At 53.2% G+C, this 20,574-nt stretch overlaps 1 long non-coding RNA gene across 1 annotated transcript; it reads left to right on the forward strand.

Annotated features, from left to right (window-relative positions):
* The first annotated feature begins 11,894 nt into the window (after positions 1-11,894).
* Positions 11,895-16,224, forward strand: LOC121816469 (uncharacterized). Its single transcript, XR_006056075.2, has 2 exons — positions 11,895-12,106; positions 12,619-16,224. It is a non-coding gene; the product is annotated as an uncharacterized LOC121816469 (long non-coding RNA).
* Positions 16,225-20,574: the final 4,350 nt, after the last annotated feature.

Here is a 20,574-nt window from a genome sequence, read left to right on the forward strand (position 1 = left end):
GACACTGGCATCACATAAACCTGGACTTAAACCCAATCCCAACACTCTCTTGACAGCCTTCATGTATTCATTCAACTCACTGCGAGACTCAGTTTCCTCATCTGTTAAATGGGCATAGGCATTATTAGCACACGGACCTCAAAGCACACAGCAGGCCATCAGGCAGTGATCTGTGAGTGCCCTGTTTAAAACTGCAGTTACCCAACAGCAAGGACCAACACAATATAGCACAGGGAACAACATTCAATTCCTTGGAATAACACACAGTGGACAAGAATCTGCAAAAGAACGTATATATCACTGGATCGCTTTGTTGCACACCTGAAGCTAACAGCGGAAATCGACTGTACTCCAGGATAAAAAATGAAATAAAAACCAGCGCAGTTACCCATCTCCCTTCCCTCTGTTTACTTCTCTCTTCCCCAAAACACCTATTGCCATCCTGCTTACTGATTTATTTTATTGCCTTCTCTCCGTTCCCTCCTCCTCCCCTGATGAAAGCTCCATGAGGGCAGGGATTTCTGTGTCTTTCATCCTCTGCTGTCTCCCCAGCACCTAGCGCAGAGCCTGGCACACAGTAGGTGCTCAATACATGTTTGCCAAACACACAAAATATTAGCTAGTTATGCATGCATTCTCAGTCACTCAGTGTCCAACTCTTTGTGACCCCCTGGACTGTAGCCTGGCCACCAGGCTCCTCTGTCCATGGGATTCTCCAGGCAAGAATACCGGAGCAGATCGCCACATCCTACTCCAGGGGAATTTCCCAACCCAGAGACCGAACCTGCATCTCTTGAATCTCCTGCTTTGGCAGGGAGGTTCTTAACCACTGCCCCACGTGGGGAGCCCCTATTAGCTAGCTAACACCATCGCATCTATCATTTGTGTACTAGGTAACTGTGAACCTGATCTGTAGAGTTAGATGGACATATTTAATATACTTTGGTAAAGAACCTGCCTGCCAGTGCAGGAGGTGTAAGAGATGCGGGTTCGGTGCTTGGATGGGAAAGATTCTCTGGAGGAGGGTGTGGCAACCCACTCCAGCGTTCTTGCCTGGAGAATCCCATGGACAGAGGAGCCCAGTGACCCGGCTGCACTCCATGGGGACACAAAGGGTCTGACGACTGAGGCGACTTACCGTGCCGAAGGCACAACCTGCGTTATTTTCTGGAGTTCTTTATTTTAACGTCTTCTTTCCAAGTTTCAAACTCCAGGCATGAACTTCTGATCTAGAGTAGGGAAAGAGAGGAGGTGGTGGGGAAAGTCATGGGAATTTGGTTGCTCTATTTTTTTTTTTTTTTAATGATACACTTTCCGTGTTTGGGGCAAGTTCAAATCCTCCCCCCACCCTGACAGCTCTGCCTGACTCTGACTTACTCCTGGCCCTGAGTACCTTCCACTGTCATCACAGCCGAGTTATTCTCTGGGCTTGTAAGGCAGACTTCAGGATGGGGAGGGAAGCCTCCTATGTCTCAGGAAACCCCGCCCAACAGGGTCCGCTACTGAGGCGCTGCCCAGTCAGGCTGGAGACCTGAGCAGAGACTCTGTGACCCGAGGCAGCTGGCCTGGCCTGGACCTTTCCTCCAGTGAGAACTGGAGTTTGGCTCTTTGGGACCATCCCTGTCTGCCCCAGGGTGGAAACCAGAAAGCCAAGCACGCCACGGAGGGTGGGGATGAGAGCCGCCAAAGACCAGTCCAGCGTCTTTAAAGTGGGAAGATAAAGGCAGCCAAGGTGGCCTTTGGATCGGGTTGGATTTTGGAAAAGACTCTGATTAGCCTGACCTATCCCTGCCCTCCCATTTCCAGTGTTCCTTTCACATAGAGTAAAGAAATCAAGGGAAGGGCCGGTCGTTTAAATCCGGAACGTTTGGGACAACCCCAGACAGCCAAACATCTGTCGAATCTGGTCTCAGGCAGGCATCTGGTACGACTTTCTTGCTTATCTGAACGATTCCCACTGCAACACCATCTCGTCTGTGGTTTCACTGTTCGTTATAAAATCATGTTTTACTTTTAAAATGCAATGATGGTGGAACCAACCCAATTAGGCAGCGAAACCAAAATCTCACAGAGAAGAGAGTTTTCCTTTTTACCCATTACAAGAGACTTGAAATCAGATTATTACTGAATCTGATTTGCGATAGGTTAAAAGTGAGGTACTAGCTTAAAGGTTTTAATTGGTTTCAGTGGCATTGCCCGGAAACACACAGCTCCTAAGGAAGAAGTAAGAGTGGAGAAGAAAACAGTTCTGATTCGTTGGAATGAAAGATTAGGAATCCACACGTAGCTTCTTGGCTTAAAGCTCAACACACACCTCTTCCCGGTCTAAATTTCCTCATCCCTAAAATGGGGACAGAAATATCCGATTAGTCCCTCAAGATTCCCAAGGCCTGAGTAACAGGCAGGAACTGAAGTCAGTACATGAGGCCCGATGATTATTCATGTTGTTAAACTCACCCTGCGGGCACTTCCCTGCTGGTCCAGTGGATAAGAATCTGCCTGCCAATGGAGGAGACGCAGGTTCGATCTTTGGTCCGGGAAGATTTCATGTGCCAGGGAGCAACTAAGCCCGTGCTCCACCACAAGAGAGGCCACCGCAATAGAAAGTAGCCCCTGCTGTCCGCAACTAGGGAAAGAGCTTGTGCATAGCAAGACCCAGCACAGCCAAAAGTTAAAAAAACGGAAAACGAAAACCTCATCCTGCAAAGTCAGATCTCCTAATGTGTGGTAAGCGATACCAGCAAGACCTGCCGTGTCCAAGGTGGGAGGGTCCTTTCCCATCTGTAGTTTAAAAATGGCTCGGTCACCCAGCCCCAGCTGATTCCACATCCTCTGCAAAGTGGCTCTTTCTCCAGGGTCATCGTGTTCTCCGAGGTCTCCGTGGCAATTCCCCTGAGGATTCTGCCCGAACACTCATGCTGCACTGGGACTACCAGCTGGCCCGGCCGGCTCTGGCCAGTGGAGAACAGGACACGCCCTGCTCAGCGGCAGGCAGGTGAGCGGTCCTGGGTATCGGCTCCCCTTACTAGATGCTCCTTACTAGCCTGGACCTCAGGAAACTGCCATTGTCATTGGTCAAAAGCAGCTGGGTGTTCTGACCTCCTTGGTGGCGCAGTGGTAATGAACCTGCCTGCCATCACAGGAGATGGGGATCCGATCCCTGGTTTGGGAAGATCTCCTAGAGAGGGAAACGGCAACCCACTCTAGTATTCTTGCTTGGAAAATCCCAAGCACAGAGGAGCCTGGTGGGCAACAGTGCATGTGGTCGCAGAGAGCTGGACATGAGTTAGCGACTGAACAACAATGGGCCGTATCACACGATCCCTACACGTGTGCACCAGGCTCCGGAAGGAGGGCCTTGAGGTTCCCAAAAGGCATTCTGTTGCTGTGTCAACTACAAATTGGCACTTACCAAGAGCACTGCCAACGACTGAACAACGAGGCCTTTGCCACCTGCCTCTGTGGAGGCTGAGCCCCATGCTGCCATAGCTGTTGACCTTCAGCACCCCCTGAGGGTGTTCAGGGTGGAGTCAGACGCTCCATGCTCCAGGGAATCTGGTGGGACAGGTCTTCAGATAGTTGGATGTTTGGGGGAACAGATTTTATGATCTCAATCTTTGCATCTCCTCACATCTAGAGAAGCTCTAAATCCCTTCGTGGTGACATCAGACCCTCGTGACTAACAAAAAAGCCTTTTGTAAAATGAGCGCTTCATGGTATTGAACTCCCTCTTCACCGAAACCTTATATATTGACTTTCCCCCACTGCCGCTTTGGAGCAGTCTCTCAGAGCCATCTGAGATGCTGCCTGCCGGGCTATAGTCCTCATTTTGCCCCCAAATAAAACTTAACTCACAACTCTCAAGCTGTACATCTTTTTTTAGTGGACACCTGGCTCCATAGCCCACTTGGCATTTGGGCCTCGGTTCCCTCATCTGTACAAGCACGGGAGGGTAGGTAGAGATGGGGTCCCTCAAGTCACGGGTACATCACAAGAGCCGGCAAGTGGCCTCTAGGTTCACCCTCCCACACACAGAGACACAAGCCCAGGACAAGCTGGACCAGAAGACGCTGACCCTGACTCGCCCACCTCCTCGGCCGAGGCTGGTGCCCCGTCGGAATCCATCTCACTAGCCTAGCTCCCACCTCAGCTCCAAATACGTCCAAACGTGATCCCCCTGGGGACTTTCAGAAGTGAAAAGCTTGGGTTTCCCTGCAAGGATCAAAGGTGAGTTCCCGGGAACAGCCAGCTGTGGTTGCCAGTTACCAGAACAACCTTGCACCGTGAGCGCTGGGTTCATGGGAGGCCAAGCCCTCGAGGAACTGAGCAGGGTCACGGGCGCCTCTGGAGTTGGATTCCATCCTGCCTGCTTTTGGACAAAGCTGTCTTAACCCCCGTAGCCCAATTCATCGGCAATGCTTTCATTTTCAAGGGCCATATATTTTGGTGACTTCCACAGCTGAACTCTAATTTGTACAATAAAACAAAAACAACCTCTCCCGAGGGACTGGTTTGTCCCTTGGACTCCAGCAGGCTTTTGAGGGCACACAGTGACCTCCTCCACAAACTAACAAACAAACAAACAAATCAGGCCTCCTTCCGGCTCGCCTCCCCGAAGACAGAGCCAGGCCTCCTGGCTGGGGCAGGGCCTCTGCACCTTCACCCCCACCGGCAATGGCAGGGTTGGCCTGGATCCCTCGGGCCAGGGGCCATGTGAGTTTGGACAAGCATCTCGCGTGTCCCCCACCTCTTCTGGCCCCTCAGGGCCGTGCACCCCAAGACAGGATGGACTGTGAACTTTCCTTCCCCGTGGCAGTGCACCCCCAGGTCCGCTGGTCTCTGATCCTTGTCCCTGTCATTCACCCCAGTGTCGCTTTGCAAAGAGTGGTGTGACAGGAAAGAGATGGAAACTTAAAAAAAAAAAAAAACTGTTTTAAATTCTTCTGTCCCGTGAACCAGGAACTTGCGTTTGTTTAAGACCAAATTAACTGAACCCTCCCCGCTCTGCCCCAACCATCACCAAAGGCTCCGTAAGTTCAAGGTAGAATCTGCCAAATCTGGGTGTGGACCGGCTCTGGCCTGGCGCCTCCTGGCTGCTGCGAGGCCAAAGGGGACAGAACATTGGGCCGGTCACTTCTCCAGGGTGACCGGGCCAAGGAAGCCTTCCCGCAAGGGCCAGGGCGCTCACCTCTGCCCCCTCCCAGCTGAATCGCCCTTTCAAGCAAGAACAGCCAGGTGGGAGGGAGCAGAGAACGTTAAAGCAGGGAGGACCCATCCTGTGCAGCGAAGGCTTTGCACCATCTTTAAGTACAGGTGAGGGGCCTCTGTACCCAGGTGCCGCCTGCTCTGGCAGGGTGGGCCTGGCCCAGGCCCAGCAGCCCCTGCCCTGCTTACGCCACCCCCTCTCAGGCCTGAGGAACGCTCAGGCCATCCTCTCAGGCAGGGAGCAATGCAAAGGGTGAGAAGCAGCCAGGTCATCTGTTTTGGGTTAAAGCGAAAAGAAATCAGATTTTTAGGGAAGAAAAGAAGAAAGAGAGAAGCAGGGGGCTTAGAGTGCAGGGTGGGAGGGAGTGCTGACCCACTGTCTGGTGGATTACCCAAGTCCATTTTCCCTGACCCTGCCGTGGACGCCGCCGCTGAGGTCACATCCACGTCTGGCCCAGGCAGCTCAGCCCCCTGGGGTCTTGTCAGGATACAGCCCTACAGGGAGGGGTGGGAGGCTGGATCCTGCAAGCCTGGGGCTGGCTCCTGGGGGTTTTAAAAGCCACCTCTGAAAGCCCCAGGGAGGCGGCGGCCTCGGTCCGGCAGGGCAGGGCGGAGGTTAACTGTGAGAACACCACCCACCCAGCTCGGTCACCAGGCCAGTAACAGGAGACGTCGGCCTCCTAGTTTGACCTCTCACCCCCTCTTTACTAAATAGGCCTAATTATTGCATTTGTCTGTCATTTGAGCCACAAATGATCCATTCAGGTCGTGGCGGGGGGGGGGGAGGCCTCGATGTTCGGCCCCTGTCTGCCATGCTCCACTAATTGTATCCTTCGGAGGAAGCGCGGTGGGAGGTGGTGCGGCCCCGCGTTTCCGGGGAGGGGCTTTTCCTGTTACCTGGAAGGGGTGTCACGAGCCTTGAGCATCACCCTGCACAGCCCCGGGCTCTCAGCTCTGCTGCTCAGGGAAGCCGTCCTTCTTCCTCCCCTGGGCCTCATGGGCCCCCCTCTCTGCAGCCTGGCCAGCTGATAGCCCTGGTGTTTGCCCCTGTGCCCCCTTCTATCTGCACCCCAGAGACTACTTTTCCCAGCCTCCTTGTGGATAGGTGGCCTTATGACAGAGTCCAGCCAGTGTGAGCAGGGGTGGTGTGTTAGATCCTCCGGTTCCTAGCCCTCGTTGCCTCATTGTCTAAGCCCCTTAGATGCGAGTGTGCTTGTATGCATGCTAAGTCACTTCGGTTGAGCCTGACTCTGCGACCCCGTGGAACTGTAGCCTGCTAGGCCCCTCTGTCCGTGGGATTCTCCAGGCAAGAATGCTGGAATGGGTTGCCATGCCCTCCTCCAGGGAATCTTCCCGACCCAGGGATCGAACCCATGTCTCATGTACTGGCAGGTGTGTTCATTACCACTACTGCCACCTGGGAAGCCCAGTGTGAGCACCAAATAACATTTATCTTATTAAATCTCTGAGACTGGAGGTTGGTTCATTTCAGCACTTAGCCTACCCTGATTCCTGTGCTTATCAACAGAACCTCGTGTGTATCCCAGAAGACTGAGTACTCGATGGAGAGACTACAATTTGCCAGCCTCCCTTGCAGCTCGGGTTGCCTAATGAAAGGTGAGGGGATGCGTTTGGGCATCCCCAAACGTCCGGGAAATCTCCTTGAGAGAAAAACAGACTCATAGTGCATTCCCTTTTTCCTTCTTGCTTCCTGGAAGGCAAATACAATGGCTGGTGAGCAATAATTGAACCAGGAGGTACTAAGGTTGGTAGAACAAAAGATACAAAGGATCTGAATTCCTGATGGCTGTGGAGCCAGTGTGCTGACTCTGAGCTCCCTATTTCCAGACTTGTTTTACAAAAAAGAAAAATAAGCCCCTGTATGTTACAGCCACTGTTATTTGGGGTTTTCTGTAAATGTACCTGCACTAATGCTAACACCTCCATTCCTGAACTGTGAAAACGTAGGAATCCTAGAAAGGTGAGGTGAGGCAATATATAGGCTCAAAATACAAACCATGCCATCTGGACAGAGCTTTGTCACATGACTACACCAGGGTATAATTATTTATTTACGCCTGGAACGTGCTTCACAGCTCCTGAGCCTCAGTTTCCTCTGTGAAATGGAGGTAAAGACACCAGCGTGAGACAGACAGACCTGAGGCAGTGGGGCCTCCTTTCCTGACCTTTCGGGCCCCCTCCCCTCCCTCCTCCACTCTGCGCTCTCCTTACAGCCTGTGGCTGCCCCGAGAAGTCCGCCTGCATTCTTAGATGTTCACGGCACGTGATTGGAACAACCCGATCACCCGTGTTACAGCTGCTTAATGATCTGGCCACCAAGTAGTCACAGCAGCTCCAGAGACACCACCTTCCTGGGAGGAGCCCCGCACTCCCCGGGTGAGGGCAGGTTTCCCAGGGAGCCATCCTGTACCCTTCTGCCCACCTCACAGGTACAAAAAAGTAAAGGTGCTGACAAGAGGCCTCTTAACCTACTTTCCTCTGAACAGGAGTTGAGCCTACCCAAGTGACAGGAACTCATGAAAGCAGGTATTTCAAGGAGTTGGCATTGGCACACACCCAAATGCTGACATTTAACCATACCACGGCCCTTTATTCTTTGTGGACTGTCCATAGGACTCCCTGTGGCTAAAAGAAAAAACCCAGGACTCTCCTGGGCTCTGGGCTGCTAGGTACAGTTGCACAGGTTGCCCACTGCACAAGCTATATAGGCAAGGGGACAGTGGCTATCCCACACTGCACTTGCAAACCTTCCACATGGCTCGGGCTATGGTTACTAGGGGGAGAAAAGCATCTTTTTCTAGTTTGTACACAGATACTATATGAGCTAGTGACAGCTTAGATCATTGACTGACTACAACTCCTGTCTTTGTGTAGTTTCTACCTCTTTTTGCTCATCACAAGGCTTCCAAATGCACAGAAAGCATTGAAAGCACGTCGTGGGGATTTGGGGCACTCCCTGGAGATTAAGCTTTCTTACCCTGGTGCATTATCCTGACTTAGGACTGCTTTAATCCTCCTCTCTTGCAAGAATAAATGTCCATCAGCCAGGCTTTACTTGCAAAATTGGAGGAAGTTAATTGGTGAGGCTTGTGCTTCTTCTAGCCCAGCGTTTCTCATGATGTACTCTGCATATAAATTCAATAAGCAGGGTAACAATATACAGCCTTGATGTACTCCTTTTCCTATTTGGAACCAGTCTGTTGTTCCATGTCCAGTTCTAGCTGTTGCTTCCTGACCTGCAGATAGGTTTTTCAAGACATGAGTTTGAGTGAACTCCAGGAGTTGGTGACGGACAGGGAGGCCTGGCATGCTGCGATTCATGGGGTCACAAAAGTCAGACATGACTGAGCGACTGAACTGAACTGAACTGAATCAGCGAGGCTAAAGTGAACCCTGGGTAACGAGCATGCTTCCTTGACTGACAACCATGGGCTGGATTACCTGCATGGATCCAAGAAACCTGTCTGGGCCCACCTTACTTTTCAGTCCTTCCAACCACTGGTCCTCGAGTGTCATTTCCAAGGAGAGCTCCTCACATTTGATGTTGAAGTGGGCGCAGGAAAATACAGAGTACCTGAGTACAAGCCAAGGGATTTAGATGCTGCTTATGGTGGATGCAAGCACGTGGGGAAAGGAAGTGAAAACTGCAGAGGAGACTGGCTCCTACCCTGGAGCATCTCGTTGTAACAGACTCATAGAAGTGCTCAATGAATAATGGGGCATCCTTAAAGTCAACCCACAGGGACTCCCACTAGCCAAACCTAGGAGGATTGGGGCAACAGAATATATATTGTTGATCACAGGTTACAACCCAGAGCAGAAAGAAAAACAAATCCAGGGCTCTCTTGGAATCTGGGCCTGGGCACAGTTGCATAGGTTGTTCACTGCACAAGGTACGTCGGCAAGGGGCCAAGTTTTAGCACCAATGGGTTCTAAAACCAGCAAGAGAAAGGATGCTGAGCAAAAGGATTTTTGCATAGCCTCAAAGAGGAGAGTGAAAAATTTGGCTTAAAACTCAACATTCAAATAACTAAGAATGGCATTCTGTCCCATCACTTCATGGTAAATAAATGGGGGGACAATGGAAAGTGTCAGACTTTATTTTCCTGGGCTCCAGAATCACTGCAGATGGTGACTGCAGCCATGAAATTAAAAGATGCTTGCTCCTTGGAAGAAAAGCTATGACAAACCTAGACAGCGTGTTAAAAAGCTGACATCTCTTTACTGACAAAGGTCTGTCTAGTCAAAGCTACGTTTTTTCCAGTAGTTACATATGGATGTGAGAGTTGGACCATAAAGAAGGCTGAGTGCCAAAGAATTGATGCTCTCGAACTGTGGGGTTGGAGAAGATTCTTGAGAGTCCCTTGGACTGCAAGGAAACCAAACCAGTCCATCCTAAAGGAGATCAGTCCTGAATATTCATTGGAAGGACTGAAGCTGAAACTGAAACTCCCATATTTTGGCCACCTGATGTGAAGAACTGATTCCTTAGAAAAGACTCTAATTCTGGGAAAGATTGAAGGCAGGAGGAGAAGGGGGTAACAGAGGATGAGATGGTTGGATGGCATCAATGACTCAATGGACATGAGTTTGAGCAAACTCTGGGAGATGGAGAAGGACAGGGAAGCCTGGCATGCTGCAGGTTACAAAGAGTTGGACATGACTGAGGAACTGAGCTGAACTCAAAGTAGCTCCCGACAGATATTTATCAACCACAGTGACTTTACAGAGGAGAGACATCACCCTGCCCAGGTGGTCAGTTACCATCACCAACGATGGGACAAAGGGCTCCTGAGGTGATGACCTGACAAGGATACAGCATCACTTCTGGGGCATTCCTGCCAAAAATTCATGAGTGAATCTAATCACAAGGAAACATCAGATTAACCCACATTGAGAGCCATTCAACAAAATCACAGGCCTTCCCTCATCAAAAATGCCACACTCTTCAAAGACTAGAAAAGACTGAGGGATGGTCCAGAATAAAGGAGGCTAAAAATCCAGGATAACTGAACGGGACCTGTGGTCCTGGATTTGACTTTGAATCAATCAGAGTGAGAGACCTCTGTGCCCCTCTCTTGGACTTAAAGGACACTCGTGAGAGCATCGGTGACATTTGAATAAGCTCCCCAAAGTAGATGAAAGTATTGCGCCAGGGGTGAATTCCTCCCTTTGACATCCTTTCGGTGGTTATGTTCCAAAGTGCCCCTGTTTTTAGGAAATTTATGCTGGAATGTTCAGAGGTAAAACGACATCGCGTGCGCCAGATGTGACTAAGCAAGCTTGGTAAGATGCCAGCCTTTGGGGCTGCGGTGTTGAAGGTTTACGGAAATTCTTTTACTCTTTTCGTAACTTTTCTGCAGGTCCAAAGTTATTTCAAAACAGAAGGTTTGAGTGGGTCCTCCGTTTCTGTGTGTGTCCGTGGGGACACTCAATGCCGGTTCACACAGCTGCTGGGAGGATCTCAGGAGACACTTGATGGAAAATGCCCAGCCCAGGTCCACCATGAGGTCCCACAGCTCCCAGAGGAGCTGCTGCTCGAGTGAAACAGAAAGCAAAAAAGCTCCCCCTTCATGAGTTTCCCTCCTCGGAAATGTGCCTGTCCTCACCGGTGCTCCCGAGCATAAGCGTCTGCACGACGTTGAATCCAGTTCCTTCCTCCCAACAAGCTCCCCAGGTCACTGACAACAGAGTCTGACCGTGTTGGTCTAATGACTCATAGTCCGAGAATTGGCCATAGGGCCATTTTAGATGCCTGTGTTACCGTAGTTCTCTGGACAGCCATTGACAAAAGGACAAACTCGGAAAAGACCACACTCGGGGCTGTTGACTTCCTAACCAGTTACTGAGGCAGGGCTGGACCGGCCGAGGCCCTGGGGCTATCGCCTGCACTGTGTGCTGGCGAGGCTGCTTTCCAGCAGTGGATTTAAATGGTCGACCGGGGACACGTCCAAAGCCGCTGATGATCTCAGGTAATTGGATTTGGAAGATGACTTTCTGGCCTTGGCGTTTAGCTTGGAGTCCTGGAGGGTTCCCTCATCCGTATGGAAATGGCCCAGAGTTTTCCCCAGTGACCGGATTCCTGGCATCGTCAGGAGGCCAGGAGATGTCCGTGGCACAAGACCTCCCTCGACACCGCCGGCGAGGAGGATGCCGTAATGCTCTGGGGGAGAGAACAGCGCCTACGGCTCTTGGCTCCCCTTCCAGCATCTGTTTTCTTTCTGGCTAGATGGGAAGATAGAACGGAACACATGAAGTATCTTTGCTGGACAGCGTGTTGCACAAAGAGATGGGGATTTTCATAGGTAACAGCTATCTTTAGTGGACAGAACGCAGACTCTGTGCCAGGCACCCTGTTTTTTTTTTTTTTTTTTTTTTTTTTTACAAATACCACCTCTTTGAGTGCTCCCACCAGCCCTATAGGTAAGAGGGGCAAAGACTCGACTCTGTTTTAAACAACAAACTTGCCAGGACCCTGCAGCCCAAGGGATCCCAGGCAGAATCTAATCTCTGAAGCCAGTCTGCTGCCCTCCTTATTTCTGGGGAAGCTCATCCTAGGGAGATTCCCCTGGCGACCTCCCTGTCCCAACCGCTGCTTTGAGGGTCCTTATTATCAAGAATGGGAACTCCAGAATAAGGACCAAAACACATGTCGACCATCCCTGTGAACTCTGACCCCGGGTGAGTCACCCTGCTCGAGTTTCAGTGACTCAGCCCAGCCTGGAGCGAGGACCACGTCAGAGAAAGCTGTGTTGCGATGGATACTGCTCCCCCCTTCCGAGCTGACATTCCAAAGCATTTCATGGACACTGAATCAGCACCAGAAAGTTTCCAGGCAGAGGACCCTCAGTTCAAACCAAGACAGAAGCTCCTCCAAGTCGTGAGTGGGGCCCCCTTGCTCCAGGGAGGTCTTCTGGGGGTGACGATAGTAGCCCATGCCCCTTCTCTGGTTGTAGGAACATTTCTGGAGCCCCAGCTGTGCGCCAGGCTGGGGGCTGGAGCAGTGGACCAGGGGCACACAGCTTCTGCCGTTTGGAAGCTTAAATCCTCAGGAAACACTCCTGGGACCCCCCAACCAGGCCGGCCAAGGCAGAAAAGTCCCCCCACAGGAGCTAAGTGAGAAAGGCTTTTAGCGGAAATGCGCTGGGGCTTACAGCCGTGACGTTTGCCAGGCAAAGTGCGCGTTTGTATTTTACCTACTATTCATAGTCCAGTTCTATGCTGTGATGTGGAAGCTTAGTCTCATACATTTCCCCAGAAGACAAAGATCTGATGGGCAAGGTCTGGTGTGCAGCTGGCTGTGTGAGTCGATCAGGCTGTAATCAGCCGTAGGGAGACAAGCCCGTCCACCCTCACACACCCTACTCCCACACTCGCGCCTTCCTTCCGCAGACTGTTGGATGACGGATCCCTGCCAGGCTCGTCCGCTCTGAACAGTCGCTGGAAAGACTGATGCTTCCAAAGCTCCGATACTTTGGCCACCTGATGCAAAGAACCAACTCACCAGAGAAGACCATGATATTGGGAAAGATCGAGGGCGAAAGGAGAAGGAGCGGCAGAGGGTGAGAAGATTGGATAGCGCTGCCAACTCAGTGGACATGCTTTTGAGCAAACTCTGGGAGATGGTGAAGGACAGAGGAGCCTGGCACACGGCAGTCCATGGGGTCGCAAAGAGTTGGACGCGACTTAGCAATTGAACAACAACGTTCTTCCAGGGACCTGGCCCCTCTAAAGCTCTGACTAGTCTGACTCCATGGGGCTCATCCCACTGTCCATCAGTCCCCGCCTCCACACGGCCCACCTCTCCAAGCTCGATACCTTCCTCTTTCATGCCCCGAAGCAGTGGCAGCCCCCAGGGTGCCGCCCCCCGTACTGCACTGCTCTGCACAGGCTCCACAGTGGTCCTCAGCATTACAGGCTGTCCTGTCCAATTCCCCTCAAACGTCCCAATCTGACCCTGCGATGCCCCACTTCCTCCCAGAAGCCTGATGCTGCCCCCTCCCTCCACCTTGTGAACTGGGGAGTGATTCAAAATTGACTTCTCTAACTCCAGGAAGATCGTATTTGCAGTCGAGCTCACAAACCCTGACATCTTTGTGAAGCTGGCATCATTTCGGAAGACTCACACCGGGGTCAGGTGACCTGCGTTGAGGGCTGCAGGGCCAGGGGAGGGGTCAGGCCTGAATGCTCACTGCCCTGGAAGTCTTAGAGGAGAGGTGGTCCAACTCCACCCTTGGGCAAGCAGTTGCCTCGGGGCTGGAGGGCACAGAAGCCACGGCTGTGCTCCATGACCTTGGGCAGAGCCCTGGACCTGCTGCGCTTTCACGTCTGTGAAAAACCTCAGGTGGCCTGAAGTCCTCACTAATGAAAAGAACAGTAAAGCCCTTTGCCAAAGCAAGTTCATCCCCCGGGGATCAGCTCAGAGGTTATTTTTGTGTTGGGCAAGCATGCTAAGGTGTTTCCTGGAGGTGTTTGTGAGGCTCCCTTAAGCCACTGACTGGTCCTCCTGCAGCCGTGTGGCTCCGGGAGAAAGAATTCCGTGTGGACCCTATTTTTGTACTATTTTCCCTGAAATAGAACAGTGAGATTCTGTCTGACTTGCGTTCCGGGGGCTCTGCCTCCCAGGGAAGGGCTTCCCTCGCCTGCTGCTTCCTCGGACCCGCGCAGGGGGAGGCTGGCTTGGCAGGAAGACAGCAAGGGGCCAAGGTCTCTCAGACTCTCAGCTGTCTGGCCGGGGGTCCCACTGCAGCCCCTTCCTCCCCGTGGACCAGACAGGACGTGGCTCACAGACTCCCGGAGGTTGCCTGGCCCTGGTTCTGCTCAGCAGAGGGGCCCCTTGAACCCACTTCCCCAGATCATGGGGTTCCTGTTGGGGGATGGTGAGGGGACCCCGGGAGGATGCGGATGGACCATTCCCATCACTCCCTGGAGCGGCAGCTGGCACTGGGGCGGGAGGGGCAGGGGCCTTGGGAACCACTGGGGCCTCCCTCAGACCTCAGGTCTGCCCCCTAACCAGCTTTGAATTTCAGACATACCCTCCCACGTGGGAAGTCACTGGGCTGCCTGATTAAATACAAGACATCCAAGTCAAGTGGAATTGTGGCTAAACAGTGATTTTTTAAATTTTTTTGGTATAGCATTGGACATACTTTAATAAAAGATGGCCTGCTGTTGATCTAAAATTCAAATATCTCTGGGAGCCCTGTATTTTTAGGGGCTGCAGCCGGCAACCCTCCCTGGGTATGAAGCCTCTGGAACAGCATGCACTCAGCATCGAGTTCCCCTTGGTTGATTCAATCAACAAGCATTCATCATGAGCCTGCCCTGGGCCAGGGCCTGGGATATAGCCCCGAGCAGACAGTCTTGGTGTCCTGTGGCCGCTGTAAGCAACACTATGAAATCAGGTGGCTTAAATGGCACACAGGCATTCTCTCACCGTTCTGGGGGTCAGACGTCCAGCAAGAGTTTCATCGGGCTAAAATCACCCGGGCTAAAATTGGCCTAGGCCAGTGGTAAAGAACCCACCTGCCAATGCAGAAGACGTTAAGAGACATACGTGGGTTTGATCCCTGGGTTGAGAAGGTCCCCTGGAGGAGGGCGTGGCGACCCACTCCAGTATTCTTGCCTAGAGAATCCCCTGGACAGAGGAGCATGGCAGGCTACAGTCTACGAGGTTGCAAAGAGTCAGACACGACTGAGGCAACTTAGCACACTCGCATGCACAGGCCTAGCTCATGACAGAGTCCACATTCAGGCAGATTCCCAAGAGTGTGTGTGGCCCCAGGAGACAGGCACCGAATACTCGGGCAGCACTATCGCCAACAGGCAGTGACTGGCAGCCACTCAGTGCCTCTCCACAGCTCCATGCGTAAGTCACTATGGAGTATGTGTTATCCTGCAAACATGAGCCCGAACAAACCTTGCCACACACGGCCCCGGGGGTGACTCTCACCCTCGTCACGCTGAGCCAGGCACTGGCACACCTACTCAGGTGACCCAGATCAGCACACCATGCAGGGGTCCAGCTGCGTCGACCTGCCTGAGCTCGGCCCGCTTTTCACTGAGTGGCCCCAGGTTGTCGTGGCAGAGAGAGGGGCGTGCAGTTGATCTGGAAGGGAGAGGGGAGCGGCCACACACGCCCCCCTCAGACGCCCGAAGTGCCCCCAGTGCGCCTCGTCCCCCTCCCCTTCCTGCTCGCCTGCCTCGCAGACCGCCAGTGACCCTTGGACCGCCACCGTAGAAGCAACTCGCATCCATTGAGGGACCGGGTTCCAGGCGGGGAACACGCGTGACAGCCTGCTTTCCAAGGTCAGTCCCTGCAAACTGCATTCAAAGCACTGATGCTTCTGGAAGGCAGGGCAGAGCTCATCTCTGACCCTCCCCAGCTCCTCCCACAGCCGTGTCCGGTCCAGTCCCTGTGATAAATCCGTAGCATCAGTCAGGGTGGTTCTGCCTCCCTGGCCGAGGCAGGGCTGATAAGCGTTATCAGGACGGGGGAGTGGGAGGCACTGGGGCGCTGGGGGCCGCAGGGGCTGGTTCCAGGCCAGTGTTTACCTCTCAAAAATCCATCAAGCTGCCTTTCTATGACATGCATATTTCAATAAGCACTTTTTTTTTAAAGGGTGTTTTTTAAGTTTTGTGACCAGGGTTATTTTTTAATCCCGATGCTTATCAGGCTCCCATAGCAAGCGGTTTCACTCAGAGGGTCTGCCAGGCTCCGGGCTCAGAGGAACAGGGGCCGCCTTATCTGCTCCTGTGAATTCCCAGGGCCCGGGAGGCCTCAGCCCCAGGCGCCGGCTCAGGGACGGTCACTGCGCCGAAGTGGACGCAGCGTCCCTGGGAACCAGGACCCAGGAAGGGCTGGGAAGAGGAATGCATGGTCCCTTCTCCCCTGTAGCTGCTTCTGTCAGCTGAGAGAGCCCCTCGGCCCCCTTTACATTTTAATAGCCTCTTATCTCGGGGCACTGCCCGGGGAACTGACCGGTCTCGTAAACCTCCCAGGGCGGGGGGGCTGTTTTATGTGCTTTTCCCACCAGCTCTCAAGGGGACCCTGAGAAAGACACTGCCCTGCACCGGAGGGCCGGGTGGGGGACGTTCCGACAGACTGCCTGGGTCAGCCAGGGACAGGGCCACGCCCCAGGGGTGGCAGCGTCATCCCCAAGAAGTGGGCTTTATCCACTCAACAGCCCCTGAGAGGACCTCGCTGCATCCCCAGGGGCGAGCAGATGGGGGGTGGGCTCCTGGGGTCCCCAGGCCAGGAGGACTCCATCCTCCACTCACCATCTTCCCCAACACACAGCTTCGTCCACTCAGGACACTCAGAATGCAAACGCCCCCCTGGGACCTGGCGATTCTTTAAAAACTCTTCCTGAACTGAAATGGGCCAGCCGCCTCATCCCTGCAAGGCTTTTTCAAGGGAGGAAGTTCTCTGAAAACATCCTCTTAGGAGTGGAGGTGTGGCCCCTCCCTGCCTTCCTCCGCATCACTCCCCCTCCCCTCCCGGGCCCCTCCTCTTTCACCCCAGCCCCCCCACCCCCCACCCCACCGCCATACAGGGAGGGCCTGGGGCCGGGAACCCTGCAGCAGGGGAGAGCCCCAGATGGGAGTCAGGCCGGCTGGCCTGGGTCCCTCCACACAAGTCCTACCAGGCTCAGATGGAGGTCCAGTGTGGGGAGCGGGCCCAAAGGCAGACCTCAGAGTGGGGCTGGAGCAGATGCCCGCCCTCTGGCCAGTGGTGCTCAGCACTCCAGAGGGCGTGTGGGCCCGGGCGCTGTGGGCTAGCACCTGCAGAGCTGCTACGCCTACATCTGGCCCCTCGCTTCTGCCATGCCCGGAGCACCAAGCAGCTGCCAGGTTGGCTGTAGCCTTGCTGCCGCTCTCAGGAGGATCTGTCCCTCAGGGCGCTCTGCACTCCTCCTGTGGCACTGAAGAATTCTGGAGGCCCTGACGGCTTGGTGGAGGGAGCTGGTGGGAAGAAGGGGTTGTGGTTTAGTTGCTCAGTTGTGTCGACCCTTTGTGACCCCATGGACTGTAGCCCGCCAGGCTCCTCTGTCCATGGGATTCTCCAGGCAAGGATACTGGAGGGGGTTGCCATTTCCTCCTCCAGGGGATCTTTCCAACCCAGGTATCGAACCCGTGTCTCCTGCGTTGGCAGGCAGATTCTTTACCACTGAGCCACCTGGAAAGCCAGGGCAGGTGGGGAGGGAGGTGAGAAACCATGAGCACTTGGCATCCGCACACTCCTCGCAGGGACACGCTGATGCCATGGGGACTCACGGGGAAGATAAAGCACTACCTCCGACCACGTCTGCCCCTGGCACCTGACCGTCCATTTGTCCACTGGTTCTCTCACAGGTGTCTGTTGTTCTGAGCAGTCAGTGGCTGGGCTCTGGGGAACCTCAGCTTCCCAACTCTTGGCTGAATGGCTGGGACAGGGTCTCCCTCCTCCTGGTGCTTCTGTGTTTCTCATCTCTGAGGTGCGTTTGATGCAGACAAAGAGCCCTCTCTCCCTGATATCTATCTGCAGCCACTAGAATTCCACCATCAAAGCCACCCTTTGGACTTAGGAAAGATACACATGAAAACACAAATGAGACCAAGCAGACAACACCTTGGCAATAAATTGTGGGACGGACTGAAACGCAAGGGATGCGAAGTTCCTGCGACAGGGCGGTGGTTTCACCTCCCTCCCCCAGACACTCGCCGCACACTTGGTTCCTATCTGCGCCCACCTGCCCCGCCTCTCCACCCAGGACGACCGCGTGTGCGGCATCCTCGCCACCAGGGGGCGCAGAGGAGTCCAGTCTCCGCACCTGGAGACCCAGGTTCAGGCTTACACTGCCTGTTCTAACTTGGGTTTAATTTCAAATACCTGCAAAATTTATGTTAAAAATTTTTTTAACAAAAGAATCTGCAGATTCTTTAATCCCAGCCTGGGAGAGTGTGGTATTCAGTGGGCACTGGGAATGTAGGTTTTTTTAAAATCAAGAGCCTTGGTTGATTGTGATGAAGTGGGGTGGGGTGTCTGGACTACCTGTCTGTCTGCCTTTTAATCATGAGCTCACCCACAAAGGGCGGCAGCACTGAAATTCCACAAAGAACACTAGTCACCTCATCACTGCGCATCACAGGGATGCGTAGAACAGCGGAAGAAGAAGTCCTTTCTCCGTGCCTCTCCAGTCTTCCGACCACCCCTGGGGTTCTCCAGTCTATGACACCCTGAGGAGCAGGGCAGGCGTTGAGCACCTTGTGGATGAGAAGAGGCAGCCAGAAGCAATAGAGGCCGCTGGAGAAAGGAGTCAGAACTAAACAATCAATAAGAAATAAATACTTGAAAAGTGAAAAAGTGCATGGGAGGAGCTGGGAGACTGGGGAGACACTATTGGTGCTGTGTATAAAGTAGACAACAGGGAGAGCACTCTGCACAGCATAGGGAGCTCGGCTAGGTGCTTGCGGGGACCTGAGTGGGAAGGAAATCCAAAACAGAGGGGCGGTATGCACACATGTGGCTGATTCTCTTTGCTGTACAGCAGAAAACAACACATTGTAAAGCAGTTAGTGGTCGTTTAGTCCCTTAGTCGTGTCGGACTCTTGCAACGCTATGGACTGTAGCCCACCAGGCTCCACTGTTCATGGGGTTTCCCAAGCAAGAATGCTGGAGTGGGTTGCCACACCCTCCTCCAGGGGATCTTCCTGACCCAGGGGTTGAACCCGGGTCTCCTGCATTGCAGGCGGTCTCTTTACCAACTGATCTACCAGGCAAGCCCGTAAAGCGACTGCACTCCAATAAAAATCACACACACAAAAAAAAGTGAAAAAGCTAAAACGGTGGGCATCCACAGACAAGGAAGGTGACTCAGTTCTCCAGCAGCCTCTGCACCTTCTCTAATTTCCTGTTTTATTTCTCTAATGCCCTCTGCCTGGGTCCCCACTCAGATGCGCTTTCACCATTCCAGCGTGTCCCTGTGTCCATGTACATCCTTGTGCAGAGGTCTGTGGGCAAAGAATTTGCACAAGTGGTCTTGTGTCAAATGCTACCCTCTCCCCGAAGCCAGTGCTCTTCGACAACCTGGACAGAGGAGGGAGGTGGGAGGAGGGAGGAGGGAGGTGGGAGGAGGGAGGCGGGAGGTGGGAGGAGGGAGACGACACATGTTTGCCTATGGCTGATTCGTGCGGATGTATGGCAAAAACCATTACAATATTATAAAGTAATTATTCTCCAATTACAATTTTTTTAAATAAACAAACAAAAAAATCTCCCTCTCCTTCTCTTCACCCACCTCCTCCCCCCGTCACCCTGGCCAGCATAGTACAAAGACCCATCCATGATTTGGATGGACTCAATCTGTGGATCCTAACTGATACCGCACACCCTGGGGTGGGCACCTCCCACATACTGTCCAGTGCCCTGGTGGCAGATGCCTGCATCCTCACCACCACAAACAATGCCTGGATGGACATCTCTGCTCACGTCCTGTGCGGGCCAGATGTGAAAGGCTTCTGCAGGGTGCTGACCCAGGGTGGCCTGGCCCCTGGGATATGTGAACACGTAATCTGACTGCTGACTCATCAGAGTTGCATGCTTCAACCATAAGGGGAAGAATCATCTATCTGATAAATACTAGATGCAAATGTGCTCGGGTGTCGGGCTGCAGAAAAGCCACTTCAGAGCGGGACAGAGGTGCATCGCGGACGGCGACCCTGCGGGCATGGGAGTGACAGCGGGGCTGTCCTGATAGATGCACCCGAAGCCGCGAATGCATTTCGTGCGCCTCTCCCACCGAGCGTCACAGCTTGGCCTGGCTTACCTCGAACATGTGCAGGACACTCACATCAAACCACTGCTGGGCAGCATCATCTAACACAGCCTGTTTTATAATCAAGTGTTGACCATCTCATAGAATTCATCGCATACGGTACCTAAAGTGAAAACCAGAAAGGGGGTAGGCACACGGGTCATTTGCCCTCACGATCCTGGGGCTGCCCAGCACCACGAGAGAGGGCCAGACCAGAAACCACTAGCCCTGGAAAGAGCCAAACGCAAAGCATGGTTTTTCCTGGATGCACGCCGCTCTCACACCAGCTTCAAGCGGAAAAATCCTAAGTTGAACCATTGTCATTCAGCGATCGTCTACACTGTTTTTGTTCTATGAAACTTTTCACTTTCTTCAAAAGCTTCTGAAACCGAACAGGAAGACACTTTCAGTGTTTGCAAGTGCAGAAGAAGATTAGGAAATATTCATCCACGATCAGGGGCCGGCAGCACCGGTCCCACCTGGAGCTTGTTAGAGACGCAGAACTCGGACTCCACCCCAGGCCCTGGGTCAGAGACGTCGGGGGGTCCTCAGA

Source organism: Ovis aries, chromosome 14 (assembly GCF_016772045.2).
Source record: "Ovis aries strain OAR_USU_Benz2616 breed Rambouillet chromosome 14, ARS-UI_Ramb_v3.0, whole genome shotgun sequence".
In the NCBI taxonomy this organism is placed as follows: Eukaryota; Metazoa; Chordata; class Mammalia; order Artiodactyla; family Bovidae; genus Ovis; species Ovis aries.